Source organism: Castor canadensis, chromosome 3 (assembly GCF_047511655.1).
Source record: "Castor canadensis chromosome 3, mCasCan1.hap1v2, whole genome shotgun sequence".
Classification (NCBI taxonomy): Eukaryota; Metazoa; Chordata; class Mammalia; order Rodentia; family Castoridae; genus Castor; species Castor canadensis.
The window spans coordinates 177089525-177104735 of record NC_133388.1 but is presented as its reverse complement, the minus strand read 5'-3'; positions in this window follow the sequence as shown (position 1 = coordinate 177104735).

The window sequence follows — 15211 nt, the reverse complement described above, 5'->3', positions numbered from 1 at the left end:
GACAACAGATCTTGGATCACTAATTTGCTCTCATCCTCCTCTCCCCTGAGACGTAAGTGCTTACAATAGCATGACTGATGGCACTGCTGAGTAATCTCTCTCAGGTAGTGACCAAATGTAATCTGTCTTTTTTTCAAAAGTTATATTGACCTTTATATAACACCTGCCCAAGATTGCTGGAGTTAGAAACTCATGCTCTCAGACAGATATGGCATAACCAATTGTCCAGCTCAGTCACTATCTGCAAGCTCTCCACTCTCATCCACATATTTTAAAGATGCCAAAATGTGTTTTCTTAAACGTAAAAATTGCCTGAATAATAGGATACACCAAATTTAAACAACAGACCATTCACCTGCTCAACACTGCCATTTTCACCCTTCCTATCTCAAGGAGTCTTATAGACACCGTGACTTTACTGAATGCAATGAATTGCCACAACCAGGAGATGAGAAACCCATTTTTCCAGAAAGAAAAAAGCATTTATAAATTCTTCTTAAAAAGTAGAGGACACCCATTTCCTTTCTTTAACATGTTTACTATGAATCTAGTGTTTGTGTTTGTTTCCAAAAAACGTTTCCAAAAGCAAAACCTGTGATAGCCTTTTAGGTGAGCTCACTGATTTGATGAATAAATGCTTTAAATGCTCTACATATCTTATAATTTGGAAAGCATATTTTTCTCCCAGTTTCTCTACATGTAGATTGAGAACAAGGAAAAATGGGGTGACCTTGTTGCTGGGCACCAACTTTATAAGATGTTAAAACTACACTTCCAAACTCAACATCCTCTTTGTCGTGAGGTTTCTGGGATCATTTCTGACCTTTCTTTTTTTTCTTGTCACGTTCTTCCTTTTCCTCAGTCATCCTCCCCCTTTAACGATTGTCTTGATACTTTTCTCTGCTGTGCCTTCCTCTCCCTCTCCCTCACCTCCTTCTCCCTCCTCTTTCCTCTCCCATCTTGATATCTCTTCCAACCCATTTATCATTTTCTTTTTAGGGTGGGTGCTCATTCATAGTTGCTCAACAACTGTTAGGTGAACTGAATTAAACTCAGTGCCATGTTTTTCCCATACCATCTCTCTTCTGCCTACTGAGCCTAACAACCATTAATGTTTCATTCAGCGAATCTACTCCTAATAAGAAAAATTCAAGTCAGGTGTATTATCCAAAGTAGGTAAAAGCGTTAGGTAGCAGGTCCTCCTCAAACCTGAAACAAGCAGATTTCTCTTTTTGCTACTACAAAAAGAAGGCTTCCTGCCATCTCAGTGCTTGGGGAACCAATGCTTTTCTGGGTAAACACGGTAGTTATTTGCAGAAAGGACAGGGACGTCTGTGAAAAGTTCAGTTCAGGCCACCAAAATAATTTATTGACCCATGATAATTCAGAATCTCTTAAAATCTTTTGTGAGACCTAGTAAACGTGGACTGCAGAACTAAATATCTTGTGCCAGAAAAATACTAAAAGATTTTCCAGTTTTCTGTTGATTCATTTTGCCAAGAGCTGTCCCTGGTTGAGGAGGTTTCTCGCGGTGCTTATGAAATCAATAGGATTGCTGATAACTTCTGTTTCTCAGATAACTATCTCTAAGGTTTATAGATGTATATAATTGTAAAATAGTTTTCTATTAGTGCTCATGAATAGTGTATAAACGTTGGAAAGAGTAGCTTTAAAAAGCTTGAGGATTCTGCTGGGTATTGAGGGAGGGTGGGGGGAGGGCGGAGTGGGTGGTAAGGGAGGGGGTGGGGACAGTTGGGAGAAATGACCCAAGCCTTGTATGCACATATGAATAATAAAACAACAACAACAAAAAGCTTGAGGAAAGGCAACCACCCTCTTCTGTTCTGAGGGGGCTGTGGAGGTGTAAGGTGGGGGTGAATAATGAGATTGTCCCCAGTTGTCTCACAGATGAAGCGACCCCCCCACCTCATGAGAAATCAAAACTTAGCAGGGTTGTTTTACTCTCAGCTCTCTCTTCTGTTGGCTGTGTAACCTAAACATGGTTAGATCCCCCATGGCACAGTCTCTACAGAGATGTCCAAGAGTGGAGTAAAAACGCATGCGAAAACATGGCCGAATTCTACTTTGTCCTTCATGAAACTTCTAAAGCAGAGTAGGCGGGTGTGGGTGCACCCTTCTCACCTATGCCACCCTCAGTATCCTCCACTCAACGACAGCTGCTGTCTTTCATTTCCATCTTTCTCTTTAGAGGAGCCCTTTTAGATGTCAGCTCTTTTCCATATAGTCTCCCCACTTTTTGCTTCTCCAGCTCTGCTTTTCTCTACCTGCCACCTGGATTCCACCTCCCCAAAGCACACAAACCAAGTCAGTAAACACCGAATTTTCTTTAGTGAGCAAGGGAAGAAACAAGCTATAATAATACAATGGTTTTCTAATAATTTCCTTTACCATTTCTTCTTGAGTTTTCATATTAATTTTTCCCCTTAGAACTACAGAATCAAGGATCAAAAAGTGGTGATCAGGCTGTGGTGATACCTGCCTATAATCCCAGCACTCAGGAGGCCTGGCAGGAGAATTACAAGCTTAAAACCAGCCTCAGCTACATAGCCAGACCCTGTCCTCAAAATATAAAGAAAAATAACACTAAAATAAAGTGCAAATGCCTGTGGGTGATAATCATTTAAACCCCATTCATTCTCAGATGCTGGATTGAGGAAAGAGGCAAGTCCATAATCAGGTAAGATCTGCAAACACGATACAGACACTGCATCTCTCCTGGAGATTCAGGATGCACATTAGCATATGAGGCTCAGAGAAGTCTTGCAGGAAATAATCCTGTATATTTTGGTCAATGCAGCATTTTCAAAATTCACTCAAGCATCAATTACTTTCCACTAAAGAGTAGAAATTAACAGCCTGTAGAGCAAGCATTTTGGGAAATGCTGTTCTAAGCCAATCACCAACTTGATGGCAACACTCTCAATCAGATGAATGTAAATCCCCTAAGGAAACGAATGATGCCAAAGGTGGGTTTCTGAGTGGGAGTTAGAGACCTGGGGCAATAAATGGGCTAGAAACAAACTTGTCAATTTCTATAAATAAAAATAATTATGGAGAAGCTGCTACATGTCCAGTTTATGAATCTGTCATATCCTAGCCCTGTCACCAGCCATGGATGGGAGAAAGGTAAACAGTTGTTTAATTTGGACCAAAGCTTACTTCTCTCCAGATTTTAATTTTCTCTCCTGGAATATTAGAGTTTGGTATAGATGATTCCAACATCCCTTGGCGGTATACAACCTTCATCCCAATTCTAACTTTGCACAATCTTATCTACAACTTTGCTTTTTATTTATTTATTTTTTGCAGTTCTGGGGCTTGAACTCAGGACCTACACCTCAAGCCACTCCACCAATCTTTTTTTATGAAGGGTTTTTTCGAGATAGGGTCTCGAGAACTGTTTGCCTGGGTTGACTTCTAACTGTGATCCTCCTGGTCTCTGCCTCCTGAGTAGCTAGGATTATAGGTGTGAGCCACTGGTGCCTGGCCAAACTTTGCTTTTAAAGACATGCAAGCTCCCACTTAGAAAATTTAGAAGCTTCTTGTACACTGTAGTTTACTTTCCTCCTTAAGACTAAAGAATATTTGTTCCTCTTACATATTTTTGTCTCCCAAATGTTATGGAAGCAGATTTACAAAGAAAACAAGAACTTGGAACACAATTGGAGCAAACACAAGCACACAGATAGGTCCACAGTTGGTAACTTCACCAACATGAACAGGTGTTACATGATTTTTCCTTCCTTCCTTCCTCCCTTCCTCTTCCTTCCCTCCTTCTCTCTCTCTCTCTCTCTCTCTCTCTCTCTCTCTCTCTCGACTTGACAAGGTCTCACTATGTAGCCTAGACAGACCTGGACTAACTGGTGATTCTCTTGCCTCAACTTCTCAAGTGCTAAGATTATAGCAGTGCACCACAATGCCCAGTGCAATTGGTGTTGATTTTTATTGATGAATCCAAAACCTTTAAAACTTATATTCACAGATACAATGGAACCAGGAAAAAATTAAGTTTTTCAAATAATTTGACAAAAAGAGTAAATGATATCAAACCTGATAGTTTTAGTAATCTTCCTTCATGGCATCCTATCCAAAAATTAAATGAGGGGAATTAGAAAAAGGGTGAATTCTGAACGATATTATAAAAAAGTGTTTAGAACTATTCCTAACTCTCAGGAGATATGTCTGAAAGTGTGTTCGTGTGTGTGCACATGGCGGGGGTGGGGCACATAGTGATGGCAGTGAAGGTAGAAAGGAAGGAAGAAGAGGCAGGGAAGGCTTCATATAAACACCTACTTCCCCTTCAGCCAAGTTCATTTCCTCTCTGGCCATGGGCAAGACAAGTAAGCCTGTACCTTGGTTTCCCCCTTGTATCATTTCTATTATATTCCAAAATCACTGAATGATGTTGCCATACCACGAAAATAGAATATATTTTAAAATTCTTAAACACAGTTTATTTTCAAAAAGAAAAATTTTTTAAATGATAAATGCTCCTGATGAGTACATCATAATGCTCTCTGAATTATGATTTAATTTACTCTAACAAAAAAAATGTCTACATTAACTGGGTTACTATGAGTAAAATACTCTTTACATTATCTCACTTATTGCCAACAATATTCGGTTGTGTATTATAGCCTGTATTACAAGGAAATTAAAGTGTGAAGACATTTAATTCTTAGGCCAGATCACAATAGATAGTGCAGCTATTTCTGACAGGGAAACACAAAATCTCCACCATTTTACTATTTCCCATTTACTGAGGATCTACTTACTGTACACATGGAAGTATGCCAAGCAATATGAATAATTATTATGCAATTATGCCCTTGCATTAGTGATCCTTGACCTCTTCAAGACTACAAAATATGAATCTGGCACCAGTGGCTCGTGCCTGTAATTCTAATTGAGATCTGGGAAGCTGAGCTAGGGAGGATTGTGACTGAGGGCGAGTCGGGGAAAAAAATGAAAGTTCGCAAGACCCCACCTCAACAAAAAACTGGGCATAGTAGTGTGGGCCTGTAATCCCAGCAATGAAAAACTCCAAATAGGAGGACTGTGGTTCAGGCCAGCCCATACAAAAAACAGGACCTTATCTCCAAAATCACCAGAACAAAAAGAGCTAGAGGAGTGGCTCAAGTGGTTGAGAGCAAGTAGGGTCCCTGAATTAATCCTCCAGCACTGCAAAAAAAATTCACAAAATATATTTTCCATTTTTTACTTTCGTTCATACATGAAATTATATATATTCATGTGGAATAATGTGGTATTTAATTTCAATACACGTATACAGTAGTGCTGAAGTTAGAACTCAGGGCCTCACACTCGCTAGGCAAGCATTCTACCACTTGAACCATGCCCCTAAACCCTCTTGCTTTAGTTATTTTTCAGACAGGGTCTTGTGCTTTCGCCCCATCTGGCCTGGGACCACAATCCTCCTGCCTCTTCTCCCAGGTAGCTAGGATTACTGCTGTGCACCGCCACACCTGGCCCTTACCATTTCCTTGTGTTGAGAACATTCCAAATCCATTCTGCTGAATATTCTAAAATACCTTATTAACTGTTGTCAGCCACAGTGTTACCCTACTATGCTACAGAACATAGTTTTTCTTCCTACCAAGCTGTGTCCTTGTACAAAGTATTTTTAAAGCACTGTTAGAAACTGTGGTCACTCTGAAAAATGTATCCAACACACAACCCTTGGATACATTCTCAGTGGTTTCAAACACCTTCTGAACCCACTCCATTTCAAAATTCCTGCCTTAAGTAACAGCACAGAATTTAATGGAGGAGGAGATGGTAGGAGAAATGCAGCTGGCATTGGCTGGACTTTCAACATACAGCAAAGTTCCTCCCTCAGGAAGAGAGGAGACAGTCATAATTCTTTCCACAAGTAGTCATTGTTGATGGTTGGAAGGAGAGGGCACACAGGATCCAGAACTCATGGAGAATGTTGTCCAGAAAAGGAGCAAGCTAAATGAACCATATGTTCATTTTTTTACAAAGTGTAAAGATATTTAATCCTAAACCAGATGACACAGCTAACCCAGCTATTTCTGACTGCAAGTTGGATTTTTAGACCTCATTCTGAATTTTTTTGAGCTCTTTAATGTCTCTAAGGGTGTCCAAAAGAGCAGTTAATTTGAAATCATGCTTATAGTAACAAAACTGTTATTATACCATTTCTGTCCTGATGTGTAAAGTTGAAAATATAATGAGCACTTCTGTTAATAAAAATCTTTTTCTGATTGCCTTTGGTAAAAAGAAAACAAACAGACCCATTCTTTCAAATACTTAATCCAACCTCTGTCCTCCAAAATTGACATGAATGTGTTCTCTGAGTATCAGCTAGGCGTTTTGTGCCATTTCCATTAAAATTTGAAGCAACTTTTTTGTTCAATGTGTTACCCTCAACTAACGTTGGGGGTAACAGGGCTATTAGTAGGAAACCAAGTACATATCTTGTGTCCCCATACAGTACAATTTCAAGCTTGTGAATTCTTTTTTTATGTTTATAGGAGTGCTTTTATTTATTCATAAATCCATTTTTCCACAAAGTAGCTGAGATAATTCATAAGAAAATATACAATAAATTAGAAAGCTGAAAATAAGCTAAAATCAGGATCAGAGAAAATGTAGAGCAGTTAGAAGACAAAGACAGGGATGTAGGTCATAGGCAATACTCTTTGGCCATCTTTATTAAAGAGAACCATAAATTTCATGTCAACCTTGGAGGCAAGCAAAGCGATTTGACACAGGACTTCCAGTGTCCGTGAAAATAAACACGGATCGGTAGTGGAGAAGAACACAAAAGTCCTGGGAAGGTTTAACATAAAACAGTAGCAAATGTGCTTGGTGTGCTCAGAACCTTGTGTCCAACCCCTGAGCAGATGAGCTCAGTCTTCTCGGATGAGGGGGCACAAAAGTTCAAAAACACCACTTTGGGAAAAGTCAAGTTTCCCCTCCCACATAAGTTGGAGAAACAATTCATACCGTGTCTGGTAGCTGGGATCCTGAACGAAGCAGTAGTCTGTGTCCTTGCAGCCGATGCAATAACGGTTTTCCAATAGCTGTTTCTTATGGGGTCCCTCCAAGGCAACAAAGGGCAAAGCAACTATGTGCAACCAGGAGGAAAAAAAATTCTATGAGGGCCAAAATAATGTGGTCTCTGTTTATGAGCTCATCAAATCTTAAGTTTACCAAAAGGATTGAGACTCAGGAATAAGCATTGAATTGTCCTCATGACTGCAGCCCCCTGGGAATCAACCTCAGCCATAATAGCAGTGGTGTGTGGGACCTTGGTAATGTGACAGGCACTTTAGTGTGTTGTTTTATTTAATCCCCGTTACAACTCTGTAAGGTGGAGGCACTGGTCAGGACTCTTTTAGTTGCAAGTGACTCAAGCTACCTTAGCAGAGAGGGGGAGGGAGTCATAGTTGGCTCCATAATCGGATGACATAATAGGAAAAGTCCAGGCTACCTGAGCCTTTTGACTCTGTCTTTCAGTATCCAGGGCGCGTCCTTCCTTCGTGATTGGGAAAGATGGCCTCTTACAGCCTCTGGCTTACACAGGAAGACACCCTTTCTCACAGACTCCAAGCTAATCCTGAAAGTGGATTTTGATTGGCTTTGGGGAGGGTGGTCACAAGCTCGCTAACTTAGCCTGGTCCAGGTGAACATAAGGACATGGCTCTCTGATTGGCTGATTGCTGGTAGAAAAGTGGATCCCCAGAGTGACAGCACAAGAATCTCATGGGATTTGAAGGCAAGCACATGCAAGGCACGCATGTCTATAGCCATCCTTACTGTCAACATTATTATCTCTACTCTACAGATGAGAAAATGGAGGCCCCAGATGGCAGAGCAAAAATGTGATTATAAATTCATCATTAGTCATAATGAGTTAGATTACGCTGTGGTAAACCAGAAATAAAACCTGAAATTGTAATGGTTTGGCACACCCAAACATGAATTCTTGCTCACTTTACACCTAATGCTGGTTGAGTTGGGGAAGACTGTACTTGCCATACCACTGTGCACAGGCTGACAGAGGAGATTCTAGCATCTGGAAAATAAGGATTCCAGGCCATGAAGCAGCAGGGGAGAGAGGCATGAAACACTGACAGCCCTGGCTTACCAGACAAAATGAGTCCCATGACCCCGCCTAACAGTCAGATGGCGAAGGATGTCTGGGGAACGGGAGAGAAAGGGCAAGGCTGTGGTGTGTACATGGATATTTGTGATTATTACCTGTATCTGGTGTCTAGGTTAACATAATTGCAATGCTTTGAGGTACCTGTTGTACCTCAGTGACTTGTTCCTCTTGTGCCACAGAAGCAAGACAAGTCAGAAGAATTTCTGGTCTGCTTCTCCCCTTGTCAACCATGAGTGAGAAATGATAAATATTCCAGCTCTTCAACTGATCCTAAGAGAAAGGAGAATAGGTTCAGAACACAGCAAGCTTGCAAAGCTGACTACTAGTTCATACAAGGGTCCTCTCCTGTCTTCTCAGGAGCCCAGAGAAGGAGACTATCTGTCACTGCTCAGTCCATGGGACTGACCATCCATCGGATTGTCCATAGGACCGTCAAAGCTGAGTCCAGCTGAGAGAGAGACAGAGAGAGAGAGAGAGACCCTGGTATGAGTCTAAATCTCCAAAGCAATTTTACTTTGGAGCTGAGAATTGTTTCTGAATTTAGCTCTTCACACAATTTGAATTCTTATCTTCAGTGACAACAGTAAGCTGTGATGGGAGGCACCAGTCTAGACGCTCCAACTGCTGCCTTATGTCCCTTTGCTGTGGCATAAGGAATAATCCAGATAAATCCAGGCTTTTCTAATACCCAGCTTTGATCCCAAATCCCTACATAGTCTAGCATCTACATGAGCTAGATAATGACCTATAAACACCGCTCTTTGGCTCTTCTGGCCTTAACCAGAACTTGGCCTAAGTGGCTGGTTGTCATTAGGCATCCTTTACCCAGTCCCTGCTATAGTAACAACTTGGTCTTCAAAAGACAGAGAAGAAAACCTGAGGCCAAGAGGAACGAGGATGGAAAGTTTTCCAAATGAGAATTCTTCAAGGAGACAATGTCTTTCACTTCTTTACTTCTCCTAGTCAACCACTGACACTCACCAAGAATTCCAAGTACTCCTTTTCATTGTCCAGCTATGGGACTGGCTGGGACCTGTGCACTATGACGTGACAAGACCCTGCCAACTCCTGAGCAAAAGCAAAGCACTGCCAGCGTGCCTCCTTCCATCCTTCTCTCTGAGCACACAAGGCTACCATGAAGACTATGAATGCAAGATGGTGAAGCTACAAGCAGAGAAATGCTCCACTATCAGACTTACACGAACAAGAAATAGCATTTTATAGTGTAAGCCATCAAGATTTTGGGACTTGTCTTTCATGGCAGTCAGCATTAATTACCTGACTAATTGAATATGAGAAATGTGTAAAAAATCCTAATGTGTGAAAATTCACACAATACGCTTTCTTGCTATTTTAGAAAGTCTTTTTCTCCAAGAGGAGTAGTCTCAGTACATAATTCCTACTGCTCCTAACCTTTTCAGATGCCTCTTACTATATATTTCTTTAAGTGTGGATATGGCTTTCAATTTTCTTCTTTTCCTTCTCTGTTGAACACAGAATTGCTTGGCATAAAATAAGATTTACCACTTTTGACATTATTAATGACTTCAATTTAGGTCTTAACTACATTAAATTATGGGGCTTAGTTTTCTAAATTCTAGTCTCAAAACATTTCCTGTTTCATTCCCTATTTATTTTATAAAATAGTAACATTTTTTTAAAATCATAGAATTGCCCAAACATACCTGGATGGCCCAAACCAAACATGGTGATAACAGGTTGGGCTGCCACCTAAAGGCGTCACATTTTCCGATTTATGAAAAGTTTCAATTCAGCATAGGAGCAGCAGTTGACGGGTTTTGTGGTGACACCAGATGGGAGCAGAGAAACCTGTATGACTTTCAGCCACCTGGGCTTCTAGAAGGGACTTTCTGCTCCTACTCCTGAACAACTCAATTTAGTTTCCACATGGCAAAACATTAGTCAGGTTGTCTTGCCTCTCAGGTTTAGTTCCTCAGCGGCTTCTACTTTATACTTCATGTAAAACTCAGTTCCCTACCAGCATCCATAGGCCTGTACACCTGCCGCCACCTGCCTCTCCACCCCTGTCACTGGTGCTCTCCCTCCTGCTAACAGCCGATTTTGAGATTTCTCAAACACACCCAACATTCCCACCTTAGGAATGCATGTTCTCCATGCATAGAAGGTTCATGAACCTGACTGTCACATGACTCTTGCTTCTCAATATTCCAGTCTTTTCTCAAATGTCACATCTGTAGAGAATCCTTTATCACCACCCAAATAGTATTAATCTCTCTCTCTCTCTCTCTCTCTCTCACACACACACACACACACACACACACACTTTAATAATAGTAGTAGTAACAACAAAAAATTAATTGAGGAAATTTTTCATTCTACTACATATTAAGTAATGCTTCCTCTCACATGAGAATCATCAAAATGGCATCGTGCTGTACCAGTAAAGATCCCATTCCTGGAAACATATTTGCTGGATTATATACAAATATAATTTCATTTTGTCTATAAGTCTAAATTGTTTAAAAACTAAAACCCACACTTGCATATATAAACCTGCACACAAAGACATACACATAGAAAAAGGAGAGAGAAAGCAAACCTGCTTCTGGGCATGGTAGCAGGAGGCAGAGGCAGGGAGATGAAAGTTTGAGGCCAGCCTGGAATACATAAGACCCTGTTCCAAAACTAAAAAGTAAATGTGGCAGAATGTTAATAATTGGCGGATTTAAGCGATGAGGATAAGAGTGTTAGATGAATACTATTATTCCAGCTTTTCTAATTTGAAATTGTTCGAAATTTAAAAAATCATGAAAGTCTCCACTCCTACTTTCTACCCTTTTATCCTGCTTTATTCTCTACAAAGCACCTCAAATGGTATATTTATTTAATTGATTACTGGATCTTCTTCCACTGGAATTTAAGCTGGATCCTGGGAGTGGATCCTTTATCAGTCTAGTCAATCACTTTATCCCAAGCACCTGTACCCAAGTAGCACTCAATGAATAGTTCTTGAATAAGTGAATGAATAAGTGACCTACCCAGATACCCTTGACACATGACAAGTCCTAACCACCTTTAAGCTAAGTCAGGTAAATGTGATTTGAACACCCTCAATTTCCCCACAACCAAAGACCCCCTCTCCCCCAAAATGCACAACAAATCAGCAAATCTGACATGAGTGTCCACACTCAGTCCTGTGGAGCTGGGAGCCTAGTCACACAGGGGACATCAGAGAAGTTCACATATAACAGACACCTGAGAGAACCCTTTCTACTTTGCAAAAGCATTCTGGCAAATATCCCATTGAATCCTCAGATCAGGCCCGGAAGACAGTAAAACTATTGACTTGTGGACAGAGGAGGAGGCTAAAGCACAGAAGGATCTGTGCAGTTGTCCAAAGCCCAGTTGTTTCTTAACTGGCCGAGTCAACACTTGAACCTCACTTTTCTGACTCAGAATAATTCTGAGTCATTATGTATCAATACTTTTCACTACCTATCAAACCATCTCAAATATTATTTACAATTACAGGCAGCATCTTTAATTGCCAATGATCTATGTATATATACGCATACATACATACATATTTATGTCAAAAGCTGTCCAGAAATAGCCCATCACACAAAAGAAAAGAGAGATTACGTGACTAAAAGCTAGAGCCTCCTAAAGCACAACTTCAGCTACTTTCCCGTCAATAAGATAGAGGCTGAGGGGCACTGTTTTTAAGCAAAGCCTTTGTGCTCTTCAACGCAAGTACTTCAGTTCCTTAATCCACCAGCTTGCCCTTCTACACGTCCACCCCCATAAGGACAGTCAACTCATTATAGTGGGTGGCCTCAGAAATCTAACATCGTAGTCTGACAGCCCCTAACACCTTGTAAGCTACATAAAAATAGAACCTGCTCTGATCAGTACCTGGATGGCAGAAATTTGAGCATGGCAAGTGAGTGTGTTCACTTAGGGGGTTGCACTTTTGACTCTGAGTCAATATTGTACAACTTGCCTGGTAGCAAGGGAAGGGCAGCTTGGAAAGCATTGTTCTTGCATATACAGGGGACAGATGGCCCAATTCCTAGGATGAGACATTGTGCTAGCGAAATAAGCCAGCTACAGAAGAACAAATGCTGCATGACCCCATTTACATGAAATAGCTACATAGACCAGCTCAGAGATGCAGAGAGTGGAACCGTGGCCACCAGGGGCTGAAGGGAGGGGAACATGGGGGAGTCGCTGTTCATTGGGTGCAAAGTTTCAGTTACATGAGTTAACAAACTCTAGGGATCTGATATACATCACGGTGCCTGTACTTACCAAAACTGTATTGTGCACTGAAAAATGTAACAGTGCAGATCCCAAGTTGAGTGTTCCTACCACAAAAAGGGGGATTGGGTCAGAGAGATGCTGCTGGAAGTGATTAGATGTTTATTGTCCTCTCTGTGGCAATGGTTTCACAGATGTGTACATGTTCATACCTGTCACGTTGTATACATTAAGTTTATGCAGATTTTTTGGCAGTACTGGAGTTTGACATGAGGGCTTTGCACTTGCTAGGCAGGCACTCTACCATTTGCACCACAAACCAAGCCCTTTTTGCTTTAGCTATTTTTCCACTAGAGTCTTGTGTTTTTACCTGAGTGGGCCTGGACCTCAGTCCTCTTATTCATGCCTCCTGCATAGCTGGGATCACAGGTGCGTGTCACTGTGCCCAGCTTATTGGTTTAGATGGGGGGGTCTCACTAAGTTTTTTGCCTGGACTGGCCTTGAAACATGATCCTCCTGACCTCTACCTCCCAAGTGACTGGGATGATAAGTGTAAACCACCACACCCGGCCTGCGCAGATACTTTGTACATGAGTTACACCTCAACAAAGTTGTTCTTTAAAAAAAAATCCAATAGTAGTTTCCAGTTAGGGTAGAACATGTCTTGGCTAAGGGTCAACTCAGGTACTAGTTTCCATCCAAATTTCCAGTGTTTTCCATCTTGCTCAAACAGGCCTGCTGATGTTGTGTGCTATAAAATACAATGTTAAGCTAACACCAAGCCATGATTGAATACATGTTTTATGCTTACAAACTTACACTTAGCAAACATTCAGATCCATTTGGGTTTTTTCCAAATATTTCTTTTCTTTAAAAACAGCTTTATTGAGATATAATAAATATACCATACAATGCACCCATTTTAAATGCGTGATTCAATACTTAAGCATTTTTTTTAGAGTTGTGCAACCATACCACAGTCTGATTTTAGAATAATTTCATGTCCCAGGAAAGAAACCCTATACTTACTACCAGTTATTTTCCAATCCCTCCAATTCTCCCCTTTCACCAGCTTCTGGCAACCACTGGTCTACTTTCTATGCCTATAGATCTGTCTATTTGAAACATTTCCTATAAGCTAAATTCTATCATGTGTAGATTCTTGTGACAAACTTCTCATGTTCAAGGTTCATTCATCTTGTAACTCTATTCCTTTTTCTTGCCAAGTAATATTCCATTGAAATCAGAGCCCACATTTTGTGTATCTGTTCCTGGGTTGATTGACAAAAGGGGTTGTTTCTACTTTTGAATATTATGAGTAATAATGTGGTTAAAATTCACCTGCAACTTTTGTGTAGACAAGTGCTTTTATTTTTCTCGAGTATATACTGAGGAGTGGAATTACTGAGTCATATAGGATGTATATATTTAACTTTCACTGGAGGAGTGGCTCAAGTGGTAGAGCATCTGCCTAGCAAGCTTAAGGCCCTGAGTGTGGACCCTGTTCCACAAAAAAACAGTTTACATCTAACTTTTGAGGATTAGCCAGACTGTTTTCCAGAGTGGCTACCCCACTTCTCCTTCTGCCAATGTATGAAAGTGCATTTTCCTCCACTCCCTCACCAGTACTTGTTACTTTGCAACTGTTTGATTACAGCCACTTTAATAAGAGATGGCATTTTGATGTGACTGTGCTTTGCATTTTCAAATGATTAATGATATTGAAAATTTTTCATGTACTTCTTGGTCCATTGTATAGGCTCTTTGGAGAAATGCCTATTCATATCTTTTGACCATTTTAAGGTAATAATTTATCTTTTATTGATTTGTAAGAGTTCTTTATATTTTGGGAACAAGTATCACATCAGATATATGATTCTTAAATATTTTTGCTTCTACCTTTTTCATGGTATCATTTGCAGCACAGAAATTTTTGATTTGGGGGTAGTCCAGTTTATCTATTTTTTCCCTTTTGTCACCTGCATTTGTGCTATCCTTTTCAACAAACCAGTATCTAACCCAAGGTCACAAAGATTTACTCATATGAGCTCTAAGACTTTAGTTAGTTGTCCCAAAAATATTTGTTGAAATCCCTCAATGAATTATCTTGGTACTGGTATCAAAATCAACCAGAAATGTAAGAGTGAGGTATATTTTTTACTTTAATATGCTTTACATACTCTTCTAAAAGTTAATTAAATTGATCTGTTTTATTGGTTGGGAAGCATGTGTTCATAGAAGTTTGCAAAGAAGAGGACTGGGCATGGTGGTTTACACCTGTAACCCCAGCTACTCAAGAGTCAGAGATCAGGAGCATCAAAGTTCAAGGCCACCCCAGCAAAAAGTTAGGGAGACCCCATCTCAATGAACAAGCCAGGCATGGTGGTACAAACCTGTGATCCCAGCTATACAGGAGTCTTTAGGGAGGATGATCAGGGTCTGAGGTTGGTCCTGGGCAAAAATGCAAGATCCAATCAGAAAAATAAATGGAAGCAAAGAAAAGGGCTGGGGTCATGGCTCAAGTGGTAGAGCACCACCTACCAAATATGAAGTTGAGTTAACTTCCCCCAAAAACAGAAGTTAGCCAAGAAGAGAATTTGCAAAGTGCTGTGTACATAAACCATGGAATATTACATCTTAAAGATGACTTTAAGCTTCCTTGCATTTATAAAATATATTCATTTTCACATCAAAATATTAAGCTTATATGTCAGCAATAAGTGCAAGAATAATAACAGGTAGCACAGGGTGGAGCTGGAACTGGGCGAGCTCTTTCAGTGTGGATGGCATGTA